Below are 20,078 nucleotides of genomic sequence, written 5' to 3' on the forward strand. Positions count from 1 at the left end.
GATCAATAGCCCCACGGATTCCCAGACAGTCTCCCACACTGGTACTAGCGAGGCCTTAAGCTGTGTAACTTCTGTGATCTGATGAGAGCAGGCACATTCAGCTTAGAATGGCCATTAACATTAAAGACTTTAATCCATAGTCCTTTTTAATCGATTGTGAAAAAGAAAATCTAAATGACTTAATAAAAAGTCAACCACACCACGGCTTCCCAGACAGTCTCCCACACTGGTACTAGCAAGGTCTTTAGCTGTGTAACTTCTGTGAGCTGATGAGAGAAGGCACATTCATCTTAGAATGGCCATTAACATAAAATGATAAAATGATAAAATGATAAAATCCATAGTCCTTTTTAATCTATTGTGAAACAAAATCTAAACGACATAATAAAAAGTCAACCGCACCACGGATTCCCAGAGAGTCTCCCACACTGGTACTAGCGAGGTCTTAATGTGTTATTCTTCTGCGATTGACGAGAAAAGGCACATTTCAGCTTAGAATGGCCATTAACATAAAATGCTAAAATGCTTTAATCCATAGTCCTTTTTTAATCTATTGTGAAACAAAATCGAAATTACATAATAACAAGTCAACCGCACCACGGATTCCCAGACAGTCTCCCACACTGGTACTAGCGAGGTCTTAAAGTGTTATTCTTTTGCAATTTGACGAGAAAAGGCACATTTCAGCTTAGAATGGCCATTAACTTTTAAAGCTTTAGTCTATTTTTATTTTTAATCGATTGTGAAACAAAATCTAAACAGCATAACAATAGGTCAATAGCACCATGGATTCCCAGACAGTCTCCCACACCAGTACTAGCAAGGCCTTAAGCTGTGTAACTTCTGTGATCTGATGAGAGAAGGCACATTCAGCTTAGAATGGCCATTGCCATTAAATACTTTAATCGATAGTCCTTTTTAATCGATTGTGAAACAAAATCTAAACGACAATAAAAAGTCAACCGCACCACGGATTCCCGGACGGTTTCCCACACTGGTACTAGCGAGGTCTTAAAGTGTTATTCTTCTACGATTTGACGTGAAAAGGCACATTTCAGCTTAGAATGGCCATTAACTTTTAAAGCTTCAGTCTATTTTTATTTTTAATCGATTGTGAAACAAAATCTAAACAGCATAACATTAGGTCATTAGCACCACGAATTCCCAGACAGTCTCCCACACTGGCACTAGTGAGGACTTAAGCTCTGTAACGTCTGTGATGTGACGAGAGCAGGCACATTCAGCTTAGAATGGCCATTGAAATTAAATGCTTTAATACATAGTCCTTTTTAATCGATTGTGAAACAAAATCTAAACGACATAATAAAAAGTCAACCGCACCACGGATTCCCAGACAGTCTCCCACACTGGTACTAGCAAGGCCTTAAGCTGTGTAACTTCTGCGTTCTGACGAGAGCAGGCACATCCAGCTTAGAATGGCCATTGACATTAAATGCTTTAATCCATAGTCCTTTTTAATCGATTGTGAAACATAATCTAAACGACATAATGAAAAGTCAACCGCACCACGGATTCCCAGACAGTCTGCCATACTGGTACTAGCGAGGCCTTAAGCTGTGTAACTTCTGCGATCTGACAAAATCAGGTACATTCAGCTTAGAATGGCCATTGACATTAAAACCTTTAATCCATAGTCCTTTTTAATCTATTGTGAAACAAAATCTAAACGACATAATAAAAAGTCAACGCACCACGGATTCCCAGACGGTTTCCCACACTGGTACTAGCGAGGTCTTAAAGTGTTATTCTTCTGCAATTTGATGAGAAAAGGCACATTTCAGCTTAGAATGGCCATTGACATTAACCCCTTCCCGCTCCTGGACGTACTATTATGTCATGGCAGCTGTATCGTTCGCGCTCCATGACCTAATAGTACGTCTCGGGAGTAACGGCCGTTTCGGCCATCCCCCCGACACATTCAGGAGCTGTGACAGCTGCTGTCTTGTTCAGCAGCTGTCACAGCTCCTACAGCGGGGACCGATCGCTGTGTCCCCGCTGATTAACCCCTTAATAGCCGCGTTCTATAGAGATCGCGGCTTTTTAGGGGTTATGCTGCCATCGCCGGCCTGCTACGCGATAGCGGCCGGCGATGGTGACTATGGCAACCGGACACCAAACAATGGCGTCCGGCTATGCCATAGACGGAAGCCTAGTGGGTCCTGACAACGTCAGGACCCACTATGCTTGCTGTCAGTGAGTAGCTGACAGTTCTAATACACTGCACTACGCATGTAGTGCAGTGTATTAGACTTGTGATCAGGGCCCCTTTCCCTCATGTCCCCTAGTGGGACAAAGTAATACAGTAAAAAAAAAAGTTAAAAGAAGTTGTGTAAAAATAAGAAAATAAAAGATTTAAAAGTATTTAAAGTAAAAATCCCCCTTTTTCCCTTATCAGTCATTTATTATTAATAAAAATATATAAACAAACAAATAAACTATACATAATTGGTATCGCCGCGTCCGTAACGGCCTGAACTACAAAATTATTTAGTTATTTATCCCGCACGGTGAACGCCGTAAAAGAAAATAATAATAAACCGAACCACATTCACAATTGTTTGGTCACTTCACCTCCCAAAAAATCGAATAAAAAGAGATCAAAAAGTCGCATGTACCGAAAAATTGTACTGATCGAAACTACAGTTCGTTATGCAAAAAATAAGTCCTCACACGGCTTTATTGATTGAAAAATAAAAACGTTATGGCTCTTAGGGGGGATTCACACGAGCGTGTATTCGGTCCGTGCGGGCCGCGTGGTTTTCACGCGGCACGCATGGACCAATACAAGTCTATGGGGCAGTACAGACAGTCCGTGCTTTTTGCGCAGCGTTTGTCTGCTGCGCAAAAAGCGCGACAGGTTCAATAACTCTGCGTATTTCGCGCATCACGCACCCATTGAAGTCAATGGGTGCGTGAAAATCACGCGCACCACACGGAAGCACTTCCGTGGGACGAGCGTGATTCGCGCAACAGCAGTGAAAAGGATGAATGAAAACCGAAAAGCACCACGTGCTTTTCTGTTTCCGAACATCCAAACGGAGTGTCTTTGCGATGAGCGAAGCCGGACAAGCGTACCGAACTTCACCGGGTTCGGCCAAACTCGTTTTGGCCGATCCCGGCAAAAAAATTATCGGTACGCGACTTCAGGAGATAGTCACTGTCCATGGTGCTGAAAGAGTTAAACTGTTTCAGCACCATGGACAGTGACTTGCGATCCCAAAATACATTAACCTGTAAAAAAACCCGAAGTTCTAACTTACCGATTACTCCTGTCTCCTTCCTGCAGTCCGACCTTCAGTTCAAGTGACAGCTCCAGCCAATCACAGGCCAAGCACAGGCTGCAGCCAATCACAGGCTGCAGCGGTCACTTGGACTGCTGCGTCATCCAGGGAGGTGGGGCCCGATGTCAAGAGAGGCGCGTCACCAAGGACGCGTCACCAAGGCAACGGCCGGGAAGTTCTCGGTAAGTAGGAACTTTATCTTTTTTTTTTACAGGTTTTTCGCTGTTGTGTTCGGCATTCACTGTCGAGGGTGCTGAAAGATTTAGCTCTTTCAGCACCTTGGACAGTGACGGGCGTTGACAAGCCTCATCTCTATGATGCCGGCTGCGCGAAAATCACGCAGCCGCGCATCAGACACGCATGACACACGCAGCTGTCAAATGGTTTTTGCGCTCGCAAAACGCTGCGTTCGTGTGAATCTGCCCTTAGAATAAGTCAACACAAAAAGTAAATGATTGTTTACAAAACGTATTTTATTGTGCAAACGCCATAAGACATAAAAAAAAACTATAAACATCTGGTATCGCCGTAATCGTATCGCCACGCAGAATAAAGTGAATATGTCATTTATAGCGCACGGTGCACGCAGTAAAAAAAAAAGAATAAAAAAACAATAGTAGAATTGCTGTTTATTAGTCACCACGCCACCTAAAAATAGAATAAAAACTGATCAAAAAGCTGCATGCACCCCAAGAAAACTACAATGCATTCCTCAAGGGGTCAAGTTTCCAAATTGGGGTCAGTTTTGGGGGGTTCCCAATGTTTTGGTACCACAAGACCTCTTCAAACCGGACATGGTGCCTAATAAAAAAGAGGCCTCAAAATGCACTAGGTGCTCCTTTGCTTCGGAGGCCGGGGCTTCAGTCCATTACCGCACTAGGGCCACATGTGGGATATTTCTCAAAACTGCAGAATCCGGGCAATACGTATTAAGTTACGTTTCTCTGATAAATCCTTTTGTGTTATAAAAAAAATGGTATAAAGAGGATTTTCTGACAAAAAAAAAATGTAAATTTCACCTCCACTTTGCTCTAAATTTCTGTGAAACACCTAAAGGGTTCATAAACTTTCTAAATGCTGTTGTGAATACTTTGAGGGGTCTAGTTTCTAAAATGGGGTGTTTGATAGGGGTTTCTAATATATGGGCCTCTCAAAGCCACTTCAGAACTGAACTGGAAACTAAAAAAATAAATAAATGAGGCAATACTTCGCTTCTTACATTATACTGATAATGAGCCGTGCCCACCCCGAGATGACCCCAGTTTTGACCGTTTGTATAAACGGAGGCCCCTATTAGACCGTTTCAGTGCCCGGTTTTCCCAAGCATTCACCCCCAAGAAGTGTATTTCTATTGATGAGTCCCTGGTACATTTTAAAGGGAGGGTTCAATTCCGGGAGTACCTGCCGGGTAAGAGGGCAAGGTATGGCGTGAAGATGTATAAGCTGCGAGAGTGCATCCGGGTATACCTACAGGTTTAGGATATATGAAGGAAAGGCCACCCCCAAACCAGACTGCATCCTGGACTACAATAGGTACATGGGAGGTGTGGACTTGTCAGATCAAATCCTGAAGCCCTACAGCGCCATGCGGTGTGGTATAAGAAGCTGGCCGGGCACATCATACAGATGGCATTGTACAATGCGTACGTGCTACGTCGATGTGCAGGCCAGACGGGAACTTTCCTGGAATTTCAAGAGGTGATTATCAAGAACCTAATCTTTAGGGATCAGTACTTCTGGAAGCGGGGCCACACGCATCGTACCAAGGCGGCAACACTTTCCAGGAGAAGTTCCCCAAACTGGCAAGAAGGGAAAAAGTCAAAAGAGGTGCAAAGTCTGCTATAAGGGATGACACAATATATCAATGTGACACGTGTCCCGAATAACCAGAGCTCTGTATGAAAGTCAGTTTTAAAATTTATCATACATCCCTTGGTTTATAATTTACCCCAATTTTACTTACCCTGATGCACTCCGCACAGCTTATCCCCCCCTCGTCTTTCCCCTCTGAGCCCTGCTGCGTGCCCAGGCAGCTGATAACAGCCACATTGAGGGTATTGCCATACCCGGGAGAACCCACATTACAGTTTATGGGGTGTAGGTCTCTGGTCAAAATGCTCACTACACCTCTAGATGAATGCCTTAAGGGTGTAGTTATTAAAACGGGGTCACTTCTGGCGGGTTTCAACTGTACTGGTACCTCAGGTGCTTCTGCATACATGACTTCGCACTAGAAAATCCCCAGTAGGCCAAATGGTGGTCCATTCCTTCTGAGCCCTCCCATGGGCCCAAACGGCAGTTTATCACAACAAATGGGGTATTGCGGCACTCAGAACAAATTGCGCAACAGAATGGGGTATTTTGTTTCTTGTGAAAATAAGAAATTTTCAGCCAAAACGACATATTATTTGAAAAACATAAATTTGTTTTCATTCCCTGCCCAATTCAAATAAGTTCTGTGAAAAAACTATGGGGTCAAAATGGTCACAACACCCATAAATGAATTCCTTGAGGGGTGTAGTTTCCAAAATGGGGTCAATTATGGTTGGTTTCTATTGCTTTGATACCTCTGGGGCTCTGCAAATGCGACATGCCACCCGAAAACCAATCCAGCAAAATCTGGACTCCAAAGAACACACAGCGCTCCTTTCCTTCTGAGCCCTCCCATGGGCCCAAACGGCAGTTTATCACCACAAATGGGGTATTGACGCACTCAGGACAAATTGGGTAACAAAATGGAGTATTTTATTTCTTGTGAAAATAAGAATTTTTGAGCTAAAATGACATATTATAGGAAAAAATATATATTTTTTAAATTCCCAGCCCAATTCAAATAAGTTCTGTGATGAAACTATGGGGTCTGAAAGGTCACATTACCCATAAATGAATTCCTTGAGGGGTGTAGTTTCCAAAATAGGGTCACTTCTGATGGGTTTCCGTTGCTTTGATACCTCTGGGGCTCTGCAAATGCGACATGGCACCCGAAAACCAAACCAGCAAAATCTGTACTCCAAAGAACACACAGCACTCCTTCCCTTCTAAGGCCTCCCATGGGCCCAAACGGCAGTTTATTGCCACAAATGGGGTATTGCTGCACTCAGGAGAAATTGGGCAACAAAATTGAGTATTTTGTTCCCTGTGAAAATAAGAAATTTTGATAAAAAATTACATCTTATTGGAAAAAGTGTCATTTTTTTAATGTCACAGCCCAATTGAAATAGGTGCTGTGAAAAAACGGTGTGGTCAAAATGCTAACAACAACCATAAATGAATTCCTTGAGGGGTGTAGTTTCCAAAATAGGGTAACTTCTGGTGGGTTTCCATTGCTTTGATACCTCTGAGGCTCTGCAAATGCGACATGGCACCCGAAAACCAATCCAGCAAAATCTGGACTCCAACAATCATATAGCGCTCCTTTCCTTCTGAGACCTCCCATGGGCCCAAACGGCAGTTTATCACCACAAATGGGGTATTGCCACACTAAGGACAAATTGGGCAACAAAATGGGGTATTTTGTTCCCTGTGAAAATAAGAAATTTTGATCACAAATGACATTTTATTGGAAAAAATGACATTTTTTTCATTTCACAGCCCAATTCAAATACGTGCTGTGAAAAAACTGTGCAGTCAAAATGGTAACAACCATAAATGAATTCCTTGAGGGTTGTAGTTTCCAAAATGGGGTCACTATTGGGGGATTCCTACTGTTTTGGCACCTCAACACCTCTTCAAACCTGGCATGCTGCCTAAAATATATTCTAATAAAAAAGAGGACTCAAAATGCACTAGGTGCTTCTTTGCTTCTAGGGCTTGTGTTTTAGTCCACGAGCGCAGTAAAGCCACATGTGGGACATTTCTAAAAACTGCAGAATCTGGACAATACATATTTAGTAGTGTTTCTCTGGTAAAAGCTTCTGTGTTACAGAAAAAAAATGAATAAAATTGAAATTCAGCAAGAAAAATGAAATTTGCAAATTTCACCTCCACTTTGCTTTAATTCCTGTGAAATGCCTGAAGGGTTAAAAAACTTTCTAAATGCTGTTTTGAATACTTTGAGGGGTCTAGTTTTTAAAATGGGGTGTTTTATCAGGGTTTCTAATACATAGGCCCCACAAAGCCACTTCAGAACTCAAGAGGTACCTTAAAAAAAATGTGTTCTAAGCCTTGTAACGTCCAAGAAAAATAAAATTATGTTAAAAAAACTATGCCAATATAAAGTAGACATATGGGAAATGTGAACTAGTAACTATTTTGGGGGGTATAACCGTCTGTTTTACAAGCAGATGCATTTCAATTCTGAAAAATGCAATTTTTTCAAAATTTTCTCTAAATTTTGCAATTTTTCACCAATAAACACTGAATATATCGACCAAATTTTACCACGAACATGAAGCCCAATGTGTCACGAGAAAACAATCTCAGAATCGCTTGGGTAGGTTTAAGCATTCCGACGTTATTACCACATAAAGTGAAATATGTCAGATTTGAAAAATGGGCTCTGAGCCTTAAGGCCAAAACTAGGCTGCGTCCTTAAGGGGTTAAAAGCTTTAATCCATAGTCCTATTTAATCTATTGTGAAACAAAAGCTGAACGACAATAAAAAGTCAACCGCATCACGGATTCCCAGACAGTCTCCCACACTGGTACTAGCAAGGTCTTAAGCTGTGTAACTTCTGCAATCTGATGAGAGCAGGTACATTCATCTTAGAATGGCCATTGACATTAAATACTTTTATCCATAGTCCTTTTTAATCGATTGTGAAACAAAATCTATATGACAATAAAAAGTCAACCACACCACGGATTCCCAGACAGTCTCCCACACTGGTACTAGCGAGGTCTTGAAGTATTATTCTTCTGCGATTTGACGAGAAAAGGCACATTTCAGCATAGAATGGCCATTAACTTTTAAAGCTTTAGTTTTTTTTTATTTTGAATCGATTGTGAAACAAAATTTAAACAACATAACAATAGGTCAACAGCACCACGGATTCCCAGACAGTCTCCCACACTGGTACTAGCAAGGCCATAAGCCATGTAGTTCAAGCGATCTGCCGAGAACAGGCACATTCAGCTTAGAATGGCCATTGACATTAAATGCTTTTATCCATAGTACTTTTTAATCGATTGTGAAACTAAATCTAAACAACATAATAAAAAGTACACCGCACCACGGATTCCCAGACGGTTTCCCACACTGGTACTAGCGAGGTCTTAAAGTGTTATTCTTCTGCAATTTGACGAGAAAAGGCACATTTCAGCTTAGAATGGCCATTGACATTAAATGCTTTAATCCATAGTCCTTTTTAATTGATAGTGAAACAAAATCTAAACGACATAATAGTTAGTAACCCGCACCACGGATTCCCAGACAGTCTCCCATAGTGGTAACAGCGAAGCCTTAAGGAATGTAACTTCCGTGATTTGACAAGAGCAGCAACATTCAGCTTAGAATGGCCATTGACATTAAATGCTTTAGTCCATATTCCTTTTTAATCGATTGTGAAACAAAATCTAAACAACATAATAAGAAGTCAACCGCACCATGGATTCCCAGACAGTCTCTCACACAGGTACTAGCAAGGTTTTAGGCTCTGTAACTTCTGCGATCTGATGAGAAGCAGGCACATTCAGCTTAGAATGGCCATCGACACTAAATGCTTTAATCCATAGTCCTTTTTAATCGATTGTGAAACAAAATCTAAACGACATAATAAAAAGGTAACAGCACCACTGATTCCCAGACAGTCTCCCACACTAGTACCAGCGAGGCGTTAAGCTGTGTAACTTCTGCCTTCTGATGAGAGCAGGCACATTCAGCTTAGAATGGCCATTGACATTAAATGTTTTAATCCATATTCCTTTTTAATCGATTGTGAAACAAAAGCTAAACGACATAATCAAAAGTCAACCGCACCACGGATTCCCATACAGTCTCCCACACTGGTACTATTGAGGCCATAAGCTGTGTAACTTCTGCGATCTGACGAGAGAAGGCACATTCAGCATAGAATGGCCATTGACATTAATTGCTTTAATCAATAGTACTTTTTAATCGATTGTGAATCAAAATCTAAACGACATAATAAGAAGTCAACCGCACCTCGGCTTCCCAGACAGTCTCCCACACTGGTACTAGCGAAGTCTTAAGCTCTGTAACTTCTGCGAACTAACGAGAGCAGCCATATTCAGCTTAGAATGTCCATTGACATTAAATTATTTAATCCATAGTCCTTTTTAATCGATTGTGAAACAAAATCTAAACGACATAATAAAAAGTCAACCACACCACGGATTCCCAGACAGTCTCCCACACAGGTACTAGCGAAGCCTTAAGAAGTGTAATTTCCGTGATCTGACGACAGGAGGGACATTCAGCTTAGAATGGCCATTGACATTAAATGCTTTAATCCATATTCCTTTTTAATCGATTGTGAAACAAAATCTAAACGACATAATAAAAAGGCAACCGCACCATGGATTCCCAGACAGTCTCCCACACTGGTACTAGAGGGGCCTTAAGCTGAGTAACTCCTGCGAACTGACGAGAGCAGGCACATTCAGCTTAGAATGGCCATTGACATTAAATGTTTCAATCCATAGTCCTTTTTTAATCGATTGTAAAACAAAATCTAAATGACATAATAAAAAGGCAACTACACCACGGATCCCAGGCAGTCTCCCACACTGGTACTAGCGAGGCCTTAAACTGTGTAACTTCTGCAATCTGACGACAACAGGCACATACAGCGTAGAATGGCCATTGACACTAAATTCTTTAATCAATAGTACTTTTTAATCGATTGTGAAACAAAATCTAAACAACATAATAAAAAGGCAACCGCACCATGGATTCCCAGGCAGTCTCCCACACTGGAACTAGCGAGGCCTTAAGCTGTGTAACTTCTGCGATCTGCAGAGAGCAGGCACATTGAGCGTAGAATGGCCATTGACATTAAAAGCTTTAATCAATAGTACTTTGTAATCGATTTTGAAACAAAATCGAAACGACATAATAATAAGGAAACCACACCACGGATTCCCAGACAGTCTCCCACACTGGTACTAGCGAGGACTTAAGCTGTGTAACGTCTGCAATTTGATGAGAGCAGGCACATTCAGCTTAGAATGGCCATTGACATTAAATGCTTTAATCCATAGTCCTTTTTAATCGATTGTGAAACAAAATCTAAACGACATACTAAAAAGTCCACCGAACCACGGATTCCCAGACAATATGCCACACTGGTAATAGCGAGGCCTTAAGCTATGTAACTTCTGCGGTCTGACGAGAGCAGGAACATTCAGCTTAGAATGGCCATTGCCATTAAAGGTTTTAATCCATAGTCCTTTTTAATCGATTGTGAAACAAAATCTAAACGACATAATAAAAAGTCAACCGCACCACGGATTCCAAGACAGTCTCCCATACTGGTACTAGCGAGGCCATAAGCTGTGTAACTATTGCGATCGGACAAAATCAGGCACATTCAGCTTAGAATGGCCATTGCCATTAAAGGTTTTAATCCATAGTCCTTTTTAATCGATTGTGAAACAAAATCTAAACTACATAATAATTAGTCAAACGCACCACGGATTCCCAGACAGTCTCCCACACTGGAACTAATGAGGCCTTAAGCTGTGTAAGTTCTGCGTTCTGACAAGAACAGGCACATTCAGCTTAGAATGGCCATTGACATTAAATACTTTAATCCATAGTCCTTTTTAATCGATTGTGAAACAAAATCTAAACGACATAATAAAAAGTTAACCGCACCACGGATTCCCAGACAGTCTCCCACACTGGTACTAGCGAGGCCATAAGCTGTGTAACTTCTGCGATCTGACGAGAGCAGGCACATTCAGCTTAGAATGGCCATTGACGTTAAATGCTTTAATCCATACTTCTTTTTAATCGATTGTGAAACAAAATCTAAACGACATAATAAAAAGGCAACCGCACCACGGATTCCCAGAAAGTCCCCCATACTAGTACTAGCGAGGCCTTAAACTGTGTAACTTCTGCGATCTGCCAAGACCAGGCACATTCAGCTTAGAATGGCCATGGACTTTAAATGCTTTAATCCATAGTCCTTTTTAATCGATTGTGAAACAAAATCTAAACGACATAATAAAAAATAATACAGCACCATAGAATCCCAGAAAGTCTCCCACACTGGTACTAGCGAGGCCTTAAGCTGTGTGACTTTTGCGATCTGATGAGCGCAGGCACATTCTGCCTAGAATGGCCATTGACATTAAATGCTTTAATCCATAGTCCTTTTTAATTGATTGCGAAACATAATCTAAACTACATAATAAAGAGGCAACTGCACCACGGAGTCCCAGACAGTCTCCCACCCTGGTTCTAGCGAGGCCTTAAGCTGCGTAACTTCTGCGATCTGACGAGAGCAGGAACATTCAGCTTAGAATGGCCATTGACTTTAAATGCTTTAATAAATAGTCCTTTTTAATCGATTGTGAAACAAAATCTAAACGACATAATAAAAAAACCCACAGCACCATAGATTCCCAGAAAGTCTGCCCACACTGGTACTAGCGAGGCCTTAAGCTGTGTAACTTCCGCGATCTGACGAGAGCAGGCACATTCAGCCTAGAATGGCCATTGACATTAAATGCTTTAATCCATAGTCCTTTTTAATTGATTGTGAAACAAAATCTAAACTACATAATAAAAAGGCAACCGCACCACGGATTCCCAGACAGTCTACCACCCTGGCTCTAGCGAGGCCTTAAGCTGCGTAACTTCTGCGATCTGACGAGAGCAGGCACATTCAGCTTAGAATGGCCATGGACATTAATTGAGTTAATCCATAGTCCTTTTTAATCAATTGTGAAACAAAAACTAAACGACATAATAAAAAGTCAACCGCACCACGGATTCCCAGACAGGCTCCCATACTGGTACTAGAAAGGCCTTAAGCTGTGTAACTTCTGCGATCTGACGAGAGCAGGCAGATTCAGCTTAGAATGGCCATTGACAATAAATGCTTTAATCCATAGTCCTTTTTAATCGATTGTGAAACAAAATCTAAACAACATAATAAAAAGCCAACCGCACCACGGATTCCCAGACAGTCTCCCACACTGGTATTAGCGAGGCCTTAAAGAGGCTCTGTCACCAGATTTTGCAACCCCTATCTGCTATTGCAGCAGATAGGCGCTGCAATGTAGATTACAGTACCGTTTTTATTTTAAAAAAACGAGCATTTTTGGGCAAGTTATGACCATTTTCGTATTTATGCAAATGAGGCTTGCAAAAGTACAACTGGGCGTGTTGAAAAGTAAAAGTACAACTGGGCGTGTATTATGTGCGTACATCGGGGCGTGTTTACAACTTTTACTAGCTGGGCGTTCTGATGAGAAGTATCATCCACTTCTCTTCAGAACGCCCAGCTTCTGGCAGTGCAGATCTGTGACGTCACTCACAGGTCCTGCATCGTGTCGGCACCAGAGGCTACAGATGATTCTGCAGCAGCATCGGCGTTTGCAGGTAAGTCGATGGAGCTACTTACCTGCAAATGCTGATGCTGATGCTGATGCTGATGCTGCTGCAGAATCAACTGTAGCCTCTGGTGCCGACACGATGCAGGACCTGTGAGTGACGTCACAGATCTGCACTGCCAGAAGCTGGGCGTTGTGAAGAGAAGTGGATGATACTTCTCGTCAGAAAGCCCAGCTAGTAAAAGTTGTAAACACGCCCGATGTACGCACATAATACACGCCCAGTTGTACTTTTACTTTTCAACACGCCCAGTTGTACTTTTGCAAGCCTCATTTGCATAAATACAAAAATGGTCATAACTTGGCCAAAAATGCTCGTTTTTTAAAAATAAAAACGTTACTGTAATCTACATTGCAGCGCCTATCTGCTGCAATAGCAGATAGGGGTTGCAAAATCTGGTGACAGAGCCTCTTTAAGCTGTGTAACTTCTGAGATCTGACGAGAGAAGGCACATTCAGCTTAGAATGGCCATTGACATTAAGTGTCCTAATCCACAGTCCTTTTTAATCGATTGTGAAACAAAAGCTAAACGACATAATAAAAAGTCAATCGCACCACTGACTCCCAGACAGTCTCCCACACTGGTATTAGCGAGGCCTTAAGCTGTGTAACTTCTGAGATCTGACGAGAGCAGGCACATTCAGCTTAGAATGGCCATTGACATTTAAAGCTTTAATCCATAGTCCTTTTTAATCGATTGTGAAACAAAATCTAAACTGCATAACAATATGTCAACAGCACCACGGATTCCCAGACAGCCTCCCACACTGGTACTAGCGAGGTCTTAATATGCGTAACTACTGCGATCTGACGAGAGAAGTCACATTTAGCTTAGAATGGCCATTGACATTTAAAGCTTTAGTCCATAGTCTTTTTTTAATCGATTGTGAAACAAAATCTGAGCAACATAGTTGTAGGTCAACAGCACCATGGATCCGCACACTATCTCCCACACTACTATTAGCAACGTATTAAGACAGGTAACTACTGTGATCAAACGAACACAGGCACATTCAGCTTAAAATGGCCATTAACTTTTAAAGCATTAATCCATAGTCCTTTTTAATCGATTGTGAAACGAAATCTAAACTGCATAACAATAGGTCAACAGCACCACGGATTCCCAGACAGCCTCCCACACTGGTACTGGTGAGGCCTTAGGCTGTGTAACTTCTGCGATGTGACGAGAGCAGGCACATTAAGCTTAGAATGGCCATAGCCATTAAATGTTTTAATTCATAGTCCTTTTTAATCGATTGTGAAACAAATTCTAAACGATATAATAAAAAGTCAACCGCACCACGGATTGCCGGACGGTTTCCCACACTGGTACTAGCGAGGTCTTAAAGTGTTATTCTTTTGCGATTTGACGAGAAAAGGCACATTTCAGCTTAGAATGGCCATTAACTTTTAAAGCTTTAGTCTATTTTTATTTTTCATCGATTGTGAAACAAAATCTAAACGACATAATAAAAAGTCAACCGCACCACGGATTCCCAGACAGTCTCCCCCACTGGTACTAGCGAGGTCTTAAAGTGTTATTCTTCTGCTATTTGACGAGAAAAGGTACATTTCAGCGTAGAATGGCCATTAACTTTTAAAGCTTTAGTCTATTTTTATATTTATTCGATTGTGTAACAAAATCTAAATAACATAACAATAGGTCAACAGCACCACGGATTCCCAGACAGTCTGCCACACTGGTACTAGCGAGGCCTTAAGCCGTGTAACTCCTGCAATCTGCCGAGAACAGGAACATTCTGCTTAGAATGGCCATTGACATTAAATGCTTTTATCCATAGTACTTTTTAATCGATTGTGAAACTAAATCTAAACGACATAATAAAATGTCAACCGCACCACGGATTCCCAGACGGTTTCCCACACTAGTACTAGCCAGGTCTTAAAGTGTTATTCTTCTGCAATTTGACGAGAAAAGGCACGTTTTAGCTTAGAATGGCCATTGACATTAGATGCTTTAATCCATAGTCCTTTTTAATCGATTGTAAAACAAAATCTAAACGACATAATAAAAAGCCAACCGCACCACGGATTCCCAGACAGTCTCCCACACTGGTAATAGCGAGGACTTCAGCTGTGTAATGTCTGTGATCTGACGAGAGCAGGCACATTCAGCTTAGAATGGCCATTAACATTAAATGCTTTAATACATAGTCCTTTTTAATCGATTGTGAAACAAAATCTAAACGACATAATAAAAAGGCAACCGCACCACGGATTTTTAGACAGTCTCCCATACTGGTACTAGCGAGGCCTTAAGCTGTGTAACTTCTGCATTCTGACGAGAACAGGCACATTCAGCTTAGAATGGCCATTGACAATAAATGCTTTATTCCATAGTCCTTTTTAATCCATTGTGAAACAAAATAATGAAAAGTCATCAGCACCACGGATTCCCAGACAGTCTGCCATACAGGTACTAGGTAGGGCTTAAGCTGTGTAACTTCTGCAAACTGACGAAATCAGGCACATTCAGCTTAGAATGGCCATTGATATTAAATGCTTTAATCCATAGTCCTTTTTAATTGATTGTGAAACAAAATCTAAACGACATAATAAAAAGCTAACTGCACCACGGATTCCCAGACAGTCTCCCACACTGGTACTAGCGAGGCCTTAAGCTGTGTAACTTCTGCGATCTGACAAGCGCAGGTACATTCAACTTAGAATGGCCATTGACATTAATGTGTTTAATCCATAGTACTTTTTTATCGATTGTGAAACAAAATCTAAACGACATAATAAAAAGCTAACTGCACCACGGATTCCCAGACAGTCTCCCACACTGGTACTAGCGAGGCCGTAAGCTGTGTAACCTCTGCATTCTGACGAGAGCAGGCACATTCAGTTTAGAATGGCCATTGACATAAAATGCTTTAATACATAGTCCTTTTTAATCAATTGTGAAACAAAATCTAAACGACATAATAAATAGTCAACCACACCACGGATTCCCAGCCAGTCTCCCACACTGGTACTAGCTAGGCCTTAAGCTGTGTAACTTCTGCGTTCTGACGAGAGCAGGCACATTCAACTTAGAATGGCCATTGACAATAAATGCTTTAATCCATAGTCCTTTTTAATCGATTGTGAAACAAAATCTAAACGACATAATGAAAAGTCAACCGCACCACGGATTCTCAGACAGTCTCCCACACTGGTACTAGCGAGGCCTTAAGCTGTGTAACTTCTGCGATCTGACGAGAGCAGGCACATTCAGCTTAGAATGGCCATTGACATTAAATGCTTTAATCCATATTCCTTTTTAATCGATTGTGAAACAAAATCTAATTGACATAATAAAAAGTTTACTGCACCACGGCTTCCCAGGCAGACTCCCACACTGGTACTAGCGAGGCCTTAAGCTGTGTAACTTCTGCGATCTGATGAGAGCAGGCACATTCAGCGTAGAATAGCCATTGACATTAAATGTTTTAATCCATAGTCCTTTTTAATCGATTGTGAAACAAAATCTAAACTACATAATAATAAGTCAACCGCACCACACATTGCCAGACAGCCTCCCACACTGGTACTAGCGAGGCCTTAAACTGTGTAATTTCTGCAATCTGACAAGAGCAGGGACATGCAGCTTAGAATGGCCATAGACATTAAATGCTTTAATCCATAGTCCTTTTTAATCGATTGTGAAACAAAATCTAAACTGCATAACAATAGGTCAATAGCACCACGGATTCCCAGACAGTCTCCCACAGTGATACTAGAGAGGCCTTAAGCCATTAAACTACTGCGATCTGACAAGAGCAGGCACATTCAGCTTAGAATTGCCATTGACTTCAAAAGCTTTTATCCATAGTCCTTTTTTAACTCCTTAACGCCGAAGGACGGATATATCCGTCCTCAGCAGCTGCTAGTTCGCGCAGGACGATGGATATATCCGTCCTGTGATGGCGCGGGTACTGTCACTGTACCCACGCGATCAGCAGCAGGAGCACGGCTGTTATACTCAGCCTGGCTCCTGCTGCAACTGCCGGAATCGAAGCGCGCTCCGATTCCGGCAGTTTAACCCATTAAATGCCGCTGTCAATAGTGACAGCGGCATCTAATGTGTTTGACAGAGGGAGGGGGCTCCCTCTGTCACCCGAGCGGCGCCCCCGCAAACAAATCGCGGGTCGTCGTCGGGTTTCCATGACAGCCGGGGGTCTAACAAAGACCCCCAGGTCTGCCTTCAGCATCTGCCTGTTAGGCGATGTCGGAGGCATGACCTAACAGATTGCCTGTCAGTTTTACACTGACAGGCAATAATGCTTTGGTATACGAAGTATACCAAAGCATTATATATGCGATCGGCACATCGCATAGTGAAGTCCCCTGGTGGGACTTAAAAAAAAAAATGTCAATCAGTTAAATAAAGTTTGTAGAAAAAAATAATAATAATTACAGTCAAAATCAAATACTTTTTGCCCAAAAAGTGGTTTTATTCAGTAAAAGTGTCAAAACAAATAACACATACACATATATGGTATCCCCGCGATCGTAACAACTTGACCAATAAAATGAACACATTAATTAAACCGCCGGATGAACGGCGTCCAAAAAAAACGCAAAATACAACGCCAAAATTCTCTCTTTTCTTCCATTCCCCCCATAAAAAATAAAATAAAAGTTAATCTATAAGTCCTATGTACTCCAAAATAGTACTAATGAAAACTACACATTGGCCCGCAAAAATCAAGCCCACATACAGCCACATCGACGGAAAAATAAAAAAATGACGGCTCTTGGAATGCGGCGATGCAAAAACAAGTAATTTTTTTCTAAAAGGGTTTTTATTGTGCAAACGTAGGAAAACATATAAAACCTTTACATATTTGGTATCCCCGTAATCGTGCCGCCCCATAGAATAAAGTTAACATGTTATTTACGCTGCATAGTAAACTGCGTAAATTTATAACGTGAAAATTAATGCTGGAATAGCTGCTTATTTTCAATTCTCTCCTAAAATAAAGTTAATAAAAGTTAATCAATATGTTATAAGCATCTAAAAATGGTGCAATTACAAAATACAACTCGTCCCGCAAAAAACAAGCCCTTATACGGCTATGTTGACAGAATAAAAAAAAAGTTACGACTCTTGGAATGCAACCGTGAAAAAACAAAAAATAATCCTTGGTCATTAACGTGCAAAATGGTCCGGTCATTAAGGGGTTAATCGATTGTAAAAAAACTCTAAACGTCAAACACTAGGTCTACAGCAAAACAGATTCCCAGACAGCCTCCCACACTGGTACTAGCGAGGTCTTAATATGTGTAACTTCTGCGATCTGACGAGAGAAGGCACATTTAGCTTAGAATGGCCATTGACATTTAAAGCTTTAGTCCATAGTCCTTTTTTAATCGATTGTGAAACAAAATCTGAACAACATAGTTGGAGGTCAACAGCACCATGGATCCGCACACTATCTCCCACACTACTACTAGCAACGTATTAAGCCAGGTAACTACTGTGATCTAACGAACACAGGCACATTCAGTTTAAAATGGCCATTAACTTTTAAAACTTTAGTTCATAGTCCTTTTCAATTGATTGTGTAACAAACTCTAAACTGCATAACGAAAGGTCAACCGCACCACGGATTCCCAGACAGCCTTCCACACTGGTACTAGCGAGGCCTTAGGCTGTGTAACTTCTGCGTTGTGACGAGAGCAGGCACATTCAGCTTAGAATGGCCATTGACATCAAATGCTTTAATCCATAGTCCTTTTTAATCGATTGTGAAACTAAATCTAAACGACATAATAAAAAGTCAACCGCACCACGGATTCCCAGGCATTCTCCCACACTGGTACTAGAGAGGACTTAAGCTGCGTACTTTCTGCGATCTGGCGAGAGCAGGCACATTCAGCTTAGAATGGCCATTGACAATAAATGCTTTAATCCATAGTCCTTTTTAATCGATTGTGAAACAAAATCTAAACGACATAATAATTAGTCAAACGCTCCACGGATTCCCAGACAGTCTCCCACACTGGTACTAGCGAGGCCTTAAGCTGTGCACTTTCTGCAATCTGACGAGAGCAGGCACATTCAGCTTGGAATGGCCATTGACATTAAAGAGGCTCTGTCACCAGATTTTGCAACCCCTATCTGCTATTGCAGCAGATAGGCGCTGCAATGTAGATTACAGTAACGTTTTTATTTTTAAAAAACGAGCATTTTTGGCCAAGTTATGACCATTTTTGTATTTATGCAAATGAGGCTTGCAAAAGTACAACTGGGCGTGTTGAAAAGTAAAAGTACAACTGGGCGTGTATTATGTGCGTACATCGGGGCGTTTTTACTTCTTTTACTAGCTGGGCGTTCTGACGAGAAGTATCATCCACTTCTCTTCAGAACGCCCAGCTTCTGGCAGATCACGCTGTGACGTCACTTCCCCAGGTCCTGCATCGTGTCAGACGAGCGAGGACACATCGGCACCAGAGGCTACAGTTGATTCTGCAGCAGCATCAGCGTTTGCAGGTAAGTAGCTACATCGACTTACCTGCAAATGCCGATGCTGCTGCAGAATCATCTGTAGCCTCTGGTGCCGATGTGTCCTCGCTCGTCTGACACGATGCAGGACCTGGGGAAGTGACGTCACAACGTGATCTGCCAGAAGCTGGGCGTTCTGAAGAGAAGTGGATGATACTTCTCGTCAGAACGCCCAGCTAGTAAAAGAAGTAAAAACGCCCGATGTACGCACATAATACACGCCCAGTTGTACTTTTACTTTTCAACACGCCCAGTTGTACTTTTGCAAGCCTCATTTGCATAAATACAAAAATGGTCATAACTTGGCCAAAAATGCTCGTTTTTTAAAAATAAAAACGTTACTGTAATCTACATTGCAGCGCCTATCTGCTGCAATAGCAGATAGGGGTTGCAAAATCTGGTGACAGAGCCTCTTTAAATGCGTTAATCCATAGTCCTTTTTAATCGATTGTGAAACAAAATCTAAACGACATAATAAAAAGTCAACCGCACCACGGATTCCCAGACATCCTCCCACACTGGTACTAGCGAGGCCTTAAGTTGTGTAACTTCTGACGAGAGCAGACACATACAGCCATGGGTGTAGCTAAAGGCTCATGGGCTCCGATGCAAGAATTCTTACTGGGCCCCCCCCTGCAAACTTCTCATGGCCGACGGTCCGCAGCTTTCAGCTGAATCGCTGGGTCTCCTAAGTGACCCAACAATGCAGCACTAGCAGCCGGGGGCGTCACTATGG

The 20,078-nt window shown here is 41.8% G+C and overlaps 9 pseudogenes; all 9 read right to left on the reverse strand.

Annotated features, from left to right (window-relative positions):
- LOC142738130 (5S ribosomal RNA) lies at positions 1–119 on the reverse strand (annotated as a pseudogene).
- A 653-nt stretch (positions 120–772) lies between these two features.
- On the reverse strand, positions 773–891 carry LOC142687633 (5S ribosomal RNA; annotated as a pseudogene).
- A 438-nt stretch (positions 892–1,329) lies between these two features.
- On the reverse strand, positions 1,330–1,448 carry LOC142719615 (5S ribosomal RNA; annotated as a pseudogene).
- A 9,619-nt stretch (positions 1,449–11,067) lies between these two features.
- On the reverse strand, positions 11,068–11,186 carry LOC142676399 (5S ribosomal RNA; annotated as a pseudogene).
- A 440-nt stretch (positions 11,187–11,626) lies between these two features.
- Positions 11,627–11,745, reverse strand: LOC142738508 (5S ribosomal RNA; annotated as a pseudogene).
- A 441-nt stretch (positions 11,746–12,186) lies between these two features.
- LOC142694362 (5S ribosomal RNA) lies at positions 12,187–12,305 on the reverse strand (annotated as a pseudogene).
- A 3,477-nt stretch (positions 12,306–15,782) lies between these two features.
- LOC142685672 (5S ribosomal RNA) lies at positions 15,783–15,901 on the reverse strand (annotated as a pseudogene).
- Positions 15,902–15,968: 67 nt separating this feature from the next.
- LOC142736147 (5S ribosomal RNA) lies at positions 15,969–16,087 on the reverse strand (annotated as a pseudogene).
- Positions 16,088–16,154: 67 nt separating this feature from the next.
- On the reverse strand, positions 16,155–16,273 carry LOC142711950 (5S ribosomal RNA; annotated as a pseudogene).
- Positions 16,274–20,078: the final 3,805 nt, after the last annotated feature.

The sequence above is a fragment of the Rhinoderma darwinii genome, chromosome 1 (assembly GCF_050947455.1).
Source record: "Rhinoderma darwinii isolate aRhiDar2 chromosome 1, aRhiDar2.hap1, whole genome shotgun sequence".
Classification (NCBI taxonomy): domain Eukaryota; kingdom Metazoa; phylum Chordata; class Amphibia; order Anura; family Rhinodermatidae; genus Rhinoderma; species Rhinoderma darwinii.